Source organism: Physeter macrocephalus, chromosome 13 (assembly GCF_002837175.3).
Source record: "Physeter macrocephalus isolate SW-GA chromosome 13, ASM283717v5, whole genome shotgun sequence".
Classification (NCBI taxonomy): domain Eukaryota; kingdom Metazoa; phylum Chordata; class Mammalia; order Artiodactyla; family Physeteridae; genus Physeter; species Physeter macrocephalus.
The window spans coordinates 64,597,711-64,608,197 of record NC_041226.1 but is presented as its reverse complement, the minus strand read 5'-3'; positions in this window follow the sequence as shown (position 1 = coordinate 64,608,197).

The following is a 10,487-nucleotide window of genomic DNA, read 5'->3' as shown; positions in this document are numbered from 1 at the left end:
TTGCATTGTCCAACGTGTAAAGCGAGCTATTTGCAAAGCTGCTTTAGCTGAAGTAGGGCCGGGGTCCAGGGCCCAGATCTTGGCTTCTTCTGCTGAAGGGGCGTTTCCTCGTCTAGAATCAGAACTAGCTGCTGGTCTACTTGCTTCCTTCCTGCTTTTTTTTTTTTCTTTTGCGGTTTTAAATATCTATAAAGTGAAATTAGTAAAAATGAATATAAATATTACCTAGGATTCATAGAACAGTTGGTTCTGCTATGATGATATATATGTGTTCTAAAAATCATTGTGCTATGAAAAATAACAAAACCATAGGGATTATTGAACAGAGTGGAGTCAGGGACACAGCACTCCAAACCTGTCACTGACACCTGGTGAAGTTGAAGAGGACTGACCACCCCGGATCCTCAAAGGTGGGGACCTGCTCTGATGATCCCTTCCTGATCTGTATATGTGGCCATCAGGCCGACTGTCACAGTGGTCGACTGATGTGTACTGAGGCAGCTATTACAGATAAGGGTTCCACTGCTATCTCTTTCTTCCTCCTTTTTATCCTCTGAGACCCTGAAAACCAGGCTCCTGACTTGCTTGCTCCCCAGATTTCATTTACAGACAATTAGACCTAAATTCTTAGGGGGTCAACTAAAGATCTCAGGTGATACAGCCTAGCATGAGTGGGAATTACCACCATGTAGCAGGAATCAGGTGAAGTACTTTAAAATCATTACTTCATTTCATCTTCACAACATATGAGGCATGTAGAAAAGATGTATAAAAGAGACTTAGAGAGGTTTAGAAATTCATCCCGAATCTGCAGAGGAGATAAATGGCTGACTTAGAGATGGAAACCTCTGATTTGTTTGCTGCCTGACTGATGTATTCAGGACGCTGCGCTAAGCCCTGATGCTTCCTGAGCAGGGTCCTGGGCACGGAAGCACAGCCCAAGATGTCTTCAGTTACTTGTGTACTGACCCCTCTTGCTTCCCACTTGTAACTCTTCTTGCCAGATTGGATGTCCCTTTTCCCCTCTGACTCCCCCTTCTCCCTTCCACTTCTCCTGCCATCAGCTGTCTATCTTTCCTAACCAGATGCCCAAGGTTTCTGGGATTGAGCTTCAGATTAATGGCATCCATTTGTCACTGTGTCTAGCCTGCCTGACTTGACCCAAGAGTCATCTTTGCCACTAATCTGGCCACCTCGTGCCTACCTGGACCTGGATTTGGTTCTCCCGTTAAGGGAGCTGAGACCTGACTTTTGGGCCACAATCTTCCTGAAGGGCTCTTGCCTTACACCTGATCCCGAATGAATCCTTAATGAAACCCTTTATTTTTGATCATGAGATAAAGTTCATTTCCTCTACAGAAATGAGTACTTCCCTACCTAGGTGGGCCCTGAACCTTACAAACAGACAAAGAACACTCATGTCTCAAGTAATGTAAAACAAAGGCAAAGTCTTTCTCTTTTTCTCAGGAACATCTAACTTTCCAACCAGCATCCAGATCTAGCATCAAAATTCCGTGTGTCTTCAAGTGGGTTCAATTTTTTTTTTCCCCTTACGATGTAGGTTATTGAGCTTTGAACAAACTTGCACTGAATTGTTCGTTTCTACAGGGAATTTATTATCTTTGCTATTTCTGTTTTCAAAACCAGGACACCTACTGCCCTTTCACACTCGAAATGATAGCTGTCACAAATAGATTAATGGGCATTATCAGGCTGGTTTGGAAAAGGCTGGAGCAGTGATAATTGTGTCACTAAGAATGGGTGATTGAAGCGAATGAGTTAATTGATTTGTACACCAAACCAATCTTTTAGAAATCAAATACTTTTCAAGATTTAGGAAAGGATGGCCAGTTTTTCTTGGCAGTCAACCCTGTTTTCTGCTGCATAAAGTAATTGTGTGACAACCTGTCTGTCCTTTCTGAGCAAAAGACTTTGCTGCCTTCAAATTACGCTCTCATGTACAAGTTATATTTTTGCATTGCTATTATTCCTCTTCTTTCTATTAGGACCTGAGACTTAAAAGAAAGTCTTATTCTCTGGGTGGTTGTTTTGGTCACAGTGTTTTAGTGTAGAAACGACTCTTTTGAGGTAGTCAAAAAAGAGAGCAGGAAAACTGTTCAAGCAACTCAATTGTTGGGAAAAGGAGGCAGGACTGAAATGTACCATCTATACAAGGCCTCCCTTCTTTTGTCTCCATTTTATACCTTCAAAAAAGTTATTTGCTGAAAGTTATTTTCTGGGACAGATATACTTCCTTAATGTAATTTTTAAAAATGTATTTATTTATTTGACTGCATTGGGTCTTCCTTGCTGCACGCGGGCTTTTTCTAGTTTCGGCAAGCGGGGTCTACTCTTCTTTGCTGTGTGCCGGCTTCTCACTGTGGTGGCTTCTCTTGTTGCGAGGCACAGATTCTGGGCACGTGGGCTTCCGTAGTTGTGGCACGTGGGCTCAGTAGTTGTGGCTCGCGGGCTCTAGAGCGTAGGCTCAGTAGTTGTGGTGCACGGGCTTAGTTGCTCTGTGGTATGTGGGATCTTCCTGGACCAGGGCTCGAACCCATGTTCCCTGCATTGGCAGGTGGATTCTTAACCACTGCACCACCAGGGAAGTCCCCTTAATGTACTTTTAAATGCACTGAAGAAAGAAAAAGGCTGTTTGTCAGAATCCAATTGACGAGAGAAATTGTTTTTATGTTGCTTCTGTGCATTGACAGCCAATTCTTAGGTTGTTTTAAAGGAAGTGAAGATGCGTGTTTTTATGCTAAGAAAATGCTATTTCCTTCCTTATTGTAAAATGAGTGCTTTTGGAACAAAAAAAGTAGTGCTTTTTTCCACACCCTCACCAAAGCATAGTGTCTCGGTTGATTGATACCATAACAGACTTCCTGCTATGTAAAGTAAGTCCTACTGAACGCTCAAATATCCTTCTTTTATTAAAAGGAAACTTGGAGGTCACCTTTCATCCCCTTTATTTTACAAATAAACAAGTAGAAACTTCTAGAGGGTCAGTACTTGCCTGAGTTCTCACAGATCTTTAGAGGCCGATTGGAGTATGCCATTGTCACATTGTTCTCTACTTATGATTATATTTTCTCTGTGAACCTCCATATATTTATGAGCTTATGACTGAAATAAAATTTGCCCCCTGGAACTTTGCACATCTGGAAGAAAAGGAGAAATAGAATAGGTATACTCCCCACTGGTGGAGAGGCCCTGATGCATCCCCAATTCTGCACTAAGGGGAGGCCCAAGGAGGCTCCAAAGATCTTAAGGAAAGTGCCCGGGCTTGGCAAAAAACAGGATTATAAAGATTAAGCAACCCCTTATATCTTTCTTATGTCCTTCTCCCTGTTACCTCCATTCAGTTATCCCACTATCTTGGGCCACTTTCCTGGGGAAATTTATGACTGCCAGGCCGTTTCAGTGAAGGAAAAAAAAAAAAGTACTGTTATTTCCATTGCAACATGTCAGAGATGTACTAAATTTCACTGATTTTATTCTTGAATATATGTTGTCCTACATCGAAAATCTGGTTTTACTAATATCAAAATTATGACTTATTTGCTTTATCCTAATATATTACTTATGTATGTAAATATAAAAATATAAATACATTTTTAATAAAATATATTACTTACGTATTTATATTAAGATTAAATTTACTATATATTTTGAATTAGAAAATATATAAACCAGCATAAAACAGCAATTTCAATATTACAAATAATAATTGTTTAGTGCAGCTTAAAATTTCCTTCTAGTTCTTTGTTACCATAGGGTACATTCTATTAAGGATGGACAAGTAAGTACTGTCAACTGAAATATCTTTTTTTCTCTGAGGTGGTTTGCTGTTAATTTGTTATACAGTTAGGTTTGCTTGTTTTATTTTGGTTTCAATTTTAGGTCTTGCTTTTTTGTTCTTTTTGACTGGATTTTAAAATTTAATATGTAAAACATTGAAATGGTCTCCCAACCAGAGCTATAAAGAAAGGCATACTTAGAAGTCTTATCTGTGTCACCACTGCACTCTTCTTACTACAATATGTACTGTATGTAACCATTTTTTTTTAACTTCTGGATTATCTTTTAGGATTTTTGTGGTGGTAGTGATTGTTTTTATAAGTACGTGTGTATTGCATGTATCTGTTCTTTTTCCTTCCCTGTCTTACTAAACATAGCATGCAATATCCACTTTTCTGCACCTTGTTATATTCACTTGACAATATATCCCCAAAGTGCTTCTGTATCAGTATAGAGAAATCTTCCACATTGTTTTTGTTGAGAGCTGTGTGTGAGGTGGGGGCTATATATTACTCTGTTGTTTTATTTTCCAAAATTTATTTCACCAGCTCTTTATTAATCAACATTTGATAGATTTCCAATTTTTGCCCATTACAGATAATGCTGCAATGAATAATCTTTTCACAATGTCATTTTGTATTTATAAAATGTGTCTTTGGGATAGATTTCTAGAATTGGGGTTGCTGGATGAAAAGGAACATTTATCTGTAGTATTGCTAGAAGTTGCCAAATTCTTCTCAAAAGGGGAATTATCTTGTATTCCGCTGTTGATGTGTGAGAGTGAGTTTTTCTAAAAGTCTTGACAACCCAGTTTGTAGTCATTTTAAATTTGCCAATCTGATATGTGAGAGGTGATACTTCATAGTTTTATTTTGCTTTCTAAAAATTGAGTGAAGTAAGCATCGTTTTATATGTTTAAGAATGATGATTTAAGTGTTGTTTTGAAGTTCAGGTTTTTTTTTTTTTAACATAACAGGGTTAAAACTGATAAAATTTCACAAGGATATAATCCTTCATGGTGAATTAAAATCGATTGCTTTCATATTGTAAAATATATGGGGATATTGCATAAAACAAAACTGTTAATCACTGAAAGTTTCTGAATTAAGCTACTGATTCAAAGTAGGAGTAATTATTTTCCTCTTATGAAAGTAATGTATGCTTTTATTTGGAAAGTCTATAGCGTAGAAGTAAAAACAGTTATACCACCTAGAGGCAACATATTTTGGGATATTTTCTTTCAGTCTTTTTCTATTCTTTTGAAACATTTTGTTCACAGTAATATTTTTCATTTTATTAGACTTTATTTTTAGAGCATTTTTAGGATTAGAGAAAAATTGAGCAGAAAAATACAGAGTTCCCATGAATTCCCGTGGAATACCTCTTCATTTACTTAGATCTTTGATTTCTTTCATCTGATTTTTGTAGTTTTCCTCATTTAAATCTTGTATATATTTTGTTAAATCTATACCTAAGTATTTCATCTTCTGTTGCTAATATAAGTTGTGTTGTTTTAAAATTTCAGCTTCTAATTGTTCATTGGTAGCATTTGGAAAAGCAAATTTACTTTTGTATATTAACTTTGCATCCTGAAAACTTGCTACTATCACTTACTAGATTCAGAAACTTTTTTTTGATTCCTGGGGATTTTCTAGACAGTCACGAAATCTACAAAGAAACACTTTTATTTCTTCCTTTCTAATCGGTATACTTTTTTCTTGTCTTACTGCATTAGTCAGGATTTCCAGTACAATATTGAATAAGAATGGCGAAATTATTTTTGCCTTGTTTCTGTTCTTAGGGAAGAGCATCCAGTTACTCACCATTAAGTACAATGTTAGCTGTAGGGCTTTTGAGGAAGTTATTTGTTAGGTTGAGGAAATTCCTCTTTATTCCTAGTTCGCTGAAAGTTTTTGTCCTGGATGAGTGCTGAATTTTGTTAAATGCTTTTTCTGCATCTATTAATATGATCATATAATCTTTAATCCTTTGTTGTTATGATGAATTACATTAGTTGATTTTTGATTGTTAAACAAGGCTTGTATAACTAGAGTAAATCTCACTCAGTCATAGTATATAATTCTTTTCATACATTGTTGAATCTGCCTTATTGATACTTTGTTAAGGATTGCAACTATGATCATAAAAGGTATTTGTCTGTAGGTTTCCTTTCTTGGTAATGCTTTTATCTTATTTTGGTAGTATCCTGGCTTCACAGAATAAGTTAGGATGTATTCCTTCTGCTATTTTCTGGAATAGATTGCAGGGATTGGTATCATTTCTTTCTTAAATATTTGGTAGAATTCACTAGTGAGACCATCTGGGCTTGGTGTTTTCTGTTTTGGAAGAAACATTAATTATTGATTTAATTTCTCTACTAAAACCACTCTCTCAGCCTCTGTCTTTTAACTGGTATATTTAGAACATTAATATTTAAAGTCATTACTGATATAGTTGGACTAATATCTTCTATTTTGTAGCTGTTTTCTAGTTGTATTTTATTTTTTTCCTTCCATGCCATTTATACTTTCTCTGCTTTTTAAAGTTAATTAATTAATTAATTTCAGGTAACATTGGTTTATAACATTATCTAAGTTTCAAGTGAACAACATATTTCAACATCTGTACACACTACAGTGGGCTTATCGCCAAAAGTTTAATTTCTATCTGTTACCATACAGTTGACCCCCTTTACCCATTCTGCCCTTCCCTTCTGGTAGCAATCTGTTCTGTGTCTATGTGCTTGTTTTTGTTTTGTTCGTTTGCTTATTTATTTAATATTCCACATATGAGTAAAATCATATGGCATTTGTCTTTCTCTGTCTTACTTATTTTACTTAGCATAATACCTTCAAGGTCCATCCACATTGCTGTAAATGGCAAGATTTTATCTTAATGGCCAAGTGGTATTTCATTGCACTTATATACCACATCTTCTTTTTCCATTCACCCATCAGTGGGCACTTAGGTTGTTCAATATCTTGACTATTGTAAATAATGCTGTGATGAATACAGGGCTGCATATATCATTTTGAATTAGTGTTTTCAGATTCTTTGGATAAATACCCAGAAATGGAATAGCTGGATTGTATGGTAATTCTGTTCTTAAATTTTGAGGAACCTCCATGCTTTTTTCCATAGTGGCTGCAATAATGTACATTTCCAGCAACAGTGTATGAGTGTTCCTTTTTTCTCCACATCTCCAACACTTGTAATTTCTTGTCTTTTTGATGATAGCTGTTCTAATGAGCATGAGGTAATATCTCATTATAGTTTAGATTTGAATTTCCCTAATTAGTGATGTTGAATATATTTTCATGTGCCTATTAGCCATCTGTATGTCTTCTTTGGGAAAGTGTCTGTTCAGATCTTCTGCTAATTTTTAATCAGGTTGTTCTTTTGTTGTATGACTTCTTTATATATTTTAGGTATTAACCTCTTATTGGATATATCATTTGCAAATATATCCTCCAATTTGGTAGGTTGTCTTTTTGTTTTGTTGATGATTTTCGTTGTGCAAAGGTTTTTTAGTTTGATGTAGTCTTATTTGGTTATTTCTGCTTTCCTTTTCCTTGCCTGAAAAGACATATCCAGAAAGATATTGCTAAGACTGGTGTCAAAGAGCCTACTCCCTATGTTTTCTTCTAGGAGTTTTATGGTTTAGGTCTTACATTCAAGTCTCTAACCCATTGAGTTAATTTTTGTGTATGGTGTAAAATATTGGTCTAGTTTCATTCTTTCACATGTGGCTGTCCAGTTTTCCCAACCCTGTTTGTAAGAGACTATCTTTCTCCATTGTATATTCTTTGTTCTTTGGTCGTAAATTAATTTTTTATATATATGTGAGTTTATCTCTGGGCTCTCAATTCTGTTCCATTGACCTCTGGTCTGTTTTTCTGCCAATATCATGCTGTTTTGATTACTATAACTTCATAGTGTAATTTGAAATCTGGGAGTGTGATACCTCCCTCTTTGTTCTTTTTTCTCAGGATTGTTTTGACTATCTGGGTTCTTTTGTGGTTCCATACAAATTTTAGGATTACTTGTTTTAGTTCTGTGAGAAATGTCATGGATCTCTTGATAGTAATTGCATTGACTCTGTAGACTGTTTTGGGTAGTATGGACATTTTAACAATATTCTTCCAATTTATGTACATGGAATATCATTACATTTATTTGTGTCTTAAGTTTCTTTCATCAGTGTCTTATGGTTTTTAGTGTAAATGTCTTTCACCTCCTTGCTTAAATGTATTCTTAGGTATTCTTTTTGTTGTGATAGTAAATGGAATTGTTTTCTTAATTTCTCTTTCTGATAGTTTTTATTAATGTATAGAAACACAACAAATTTTTGTATATAGATTTAGTATCCTGCATTTTACTTTTTTTTATTATTTCTAAATTTTTTTTCTTTTTTTTTTGGTGGAGTCTTTAGGGTTTTCTGTATATAAAATTATGTCATCTGCAAATAGTGATAGTTTTCCTTCTTCCATTCCAATTTAAATGGATTTTATTTCTTTTTCTTGCTTAATTGCCCTGGCTAGAACTTCTAATACTATGTTGAATAACAGTGACAAGAGTGAGCATTCTAGTTCTTGATCTTAGAGGAATAGGTTTAAGTTTTTCACTGTTGAGTATGTATGATGTTAGTGGTGAGCTTGTCATATATGACATTTATTATGTGGATGTATGTTCCCTCTATAGCCATTTTATTGAGAGTTTTTATCATAAATGGATGCTGAATCTTATGAAATACTTGCTGCATCTATTGAGATGATCATTAGTTTTTATTTTTCATTTTGTTAATGTGGTGTATCATGTTGATTGATCTGTAGATGTTGTACCATTGCTGCATCTCTGGAATAAATCCCCCTTGATCATGGTGTATGATTCTTTTAATATATTCCATGCAGATTGCTAATATTTTGTTCAGGAATTTTGCCTCTACATTCCTCAGAGATATTGGCCTGTCATTTTCTTTTTTTGTGTTGTCCTTGTCTGGTTTTGGTATCAGGGTAATGTTTACCTTGTAAAGTGAGTTAGGAAATACTCCTTCCTGCTCAGTATTTTGGAAGAGTTTGAGAAGGATAGGTATTAAATATCCTAAGAATGTTTGGTAGAATTCACCTGGACTTTAGATTTTTAGGAGTTTTTTTATAACTGTTTCAATCTTCTTACTAGTACTCATTCTATTGAGATTTTAAATTTCTTCATGATTTCTGTCTTAAAAGGTTGTATGATTCTAATAATTCATCCATTTCTTCTAGGTTGTATAATTTGGTGTACACCTATTTATAGTATTCTTTTATAATCCTTTGTGTTTCTGTTGTATCCCTCATATATCTACTGTTTCGCTTCTGATTTGTCTGAGCCTTCTCTCGTTTCTTCCTCAGTGATCCTAGCTAAAGAATTGTCAATTTTGTTTATCTTTCAAAGAATCAGCTCTTAGTTTCACTGATCTTTTCTGTTGTCTTTTTAGTCTCTTTCATTTATTTCCACTCAGATCTTTATTATTTCCTTCCTTCAACTAATTTTGGGCTTTTGTTTGTTCTTCTTTTTCTAGTTCCTATAGGTGTAAGGTTTAATTGTTTATTTGAGATTTTCCTTTTTCTTGAGGTAGGCCTGTATTGCTATTAACTTCCCTTTTAGTATAATTTTTGCTGAATCCCATAGAATTTGGTATGTCATAGTTTCATTTTCATTTGTATGTAGGTATATTTTTGATTTCCTCATTGACACAATAGTTGTTCAGTAGCATGTTGTTTAGCCGCCACATATTTGGTTTTTCCAGCTTTCTTCTTGTAGTTGATTTCTAGTTTTATACCACTGTGGTCAGAAAAGATGTCTGATATGATTTCAGTCCTCTTAAATTTATTGAGACTTGTTTTGTGTCCCAAAAAATGGTCCATCCCTGAGATGTTCTGTGTGCACTTGAGAAAAAGGTGTATTCTGCTGCATTTGGATGGAAAGTTCTGTATAAATCTATCAAGTTTATCTGGTCTAATGTTTCACTTATGGCTGCTGTTTCCTTGCTAATGATCTACCTATTGATGTAAGTGGGCTGTTAAAGTTTCCTACTATTATTGTGTTGCTGTCAATTTTTTTCCCTTAGGTCTCTTAATATGTTTTATATATTTTGGTTCTCTTAGGTGCACATTTAGTAATAAATGTTATGTCTTCTTAATGAACTGTCTGCTTTACCATTATATAATGTCCATCTTTGTCTCTTGGTACATTCTATCTTGAAGTCTATTTTGTCTGGTATGAATATGGCTACACCTGCTTTATTTCAGCTGCCATTTTCTTGGAGTATCATCTTCCATCCCTTCACTTTTAGCTTATGTTTGTCTTTAGAACTGAGATGAGTTTCCTGGAGGTAGCATATAGTTGGGTCTTGTTTTTTAATCCATCCAGCCACTCTTTGTCTTTGACTGGTAAATTCACTCCATTTACATTCAGGCAGTTATTGATAAGTGAAGACTTAGAACTGCCATTTTATCTTTTGTTTTCTGGTTGTTCTAGATCTCCATTGTGTCTTTTTCCTTGTGTTTCTGTCTGCCATTTTGTTTGCTGGTCTTATATGATGTTTTCTCAGTTTCTTCTTTATGTTTTTTATCTGCTCTAGGTGTATGTTTTGTGGTTACACTGAGGGTTTGTATAAAGCATCTTATAGATAAAATAGTCCTTTTTCT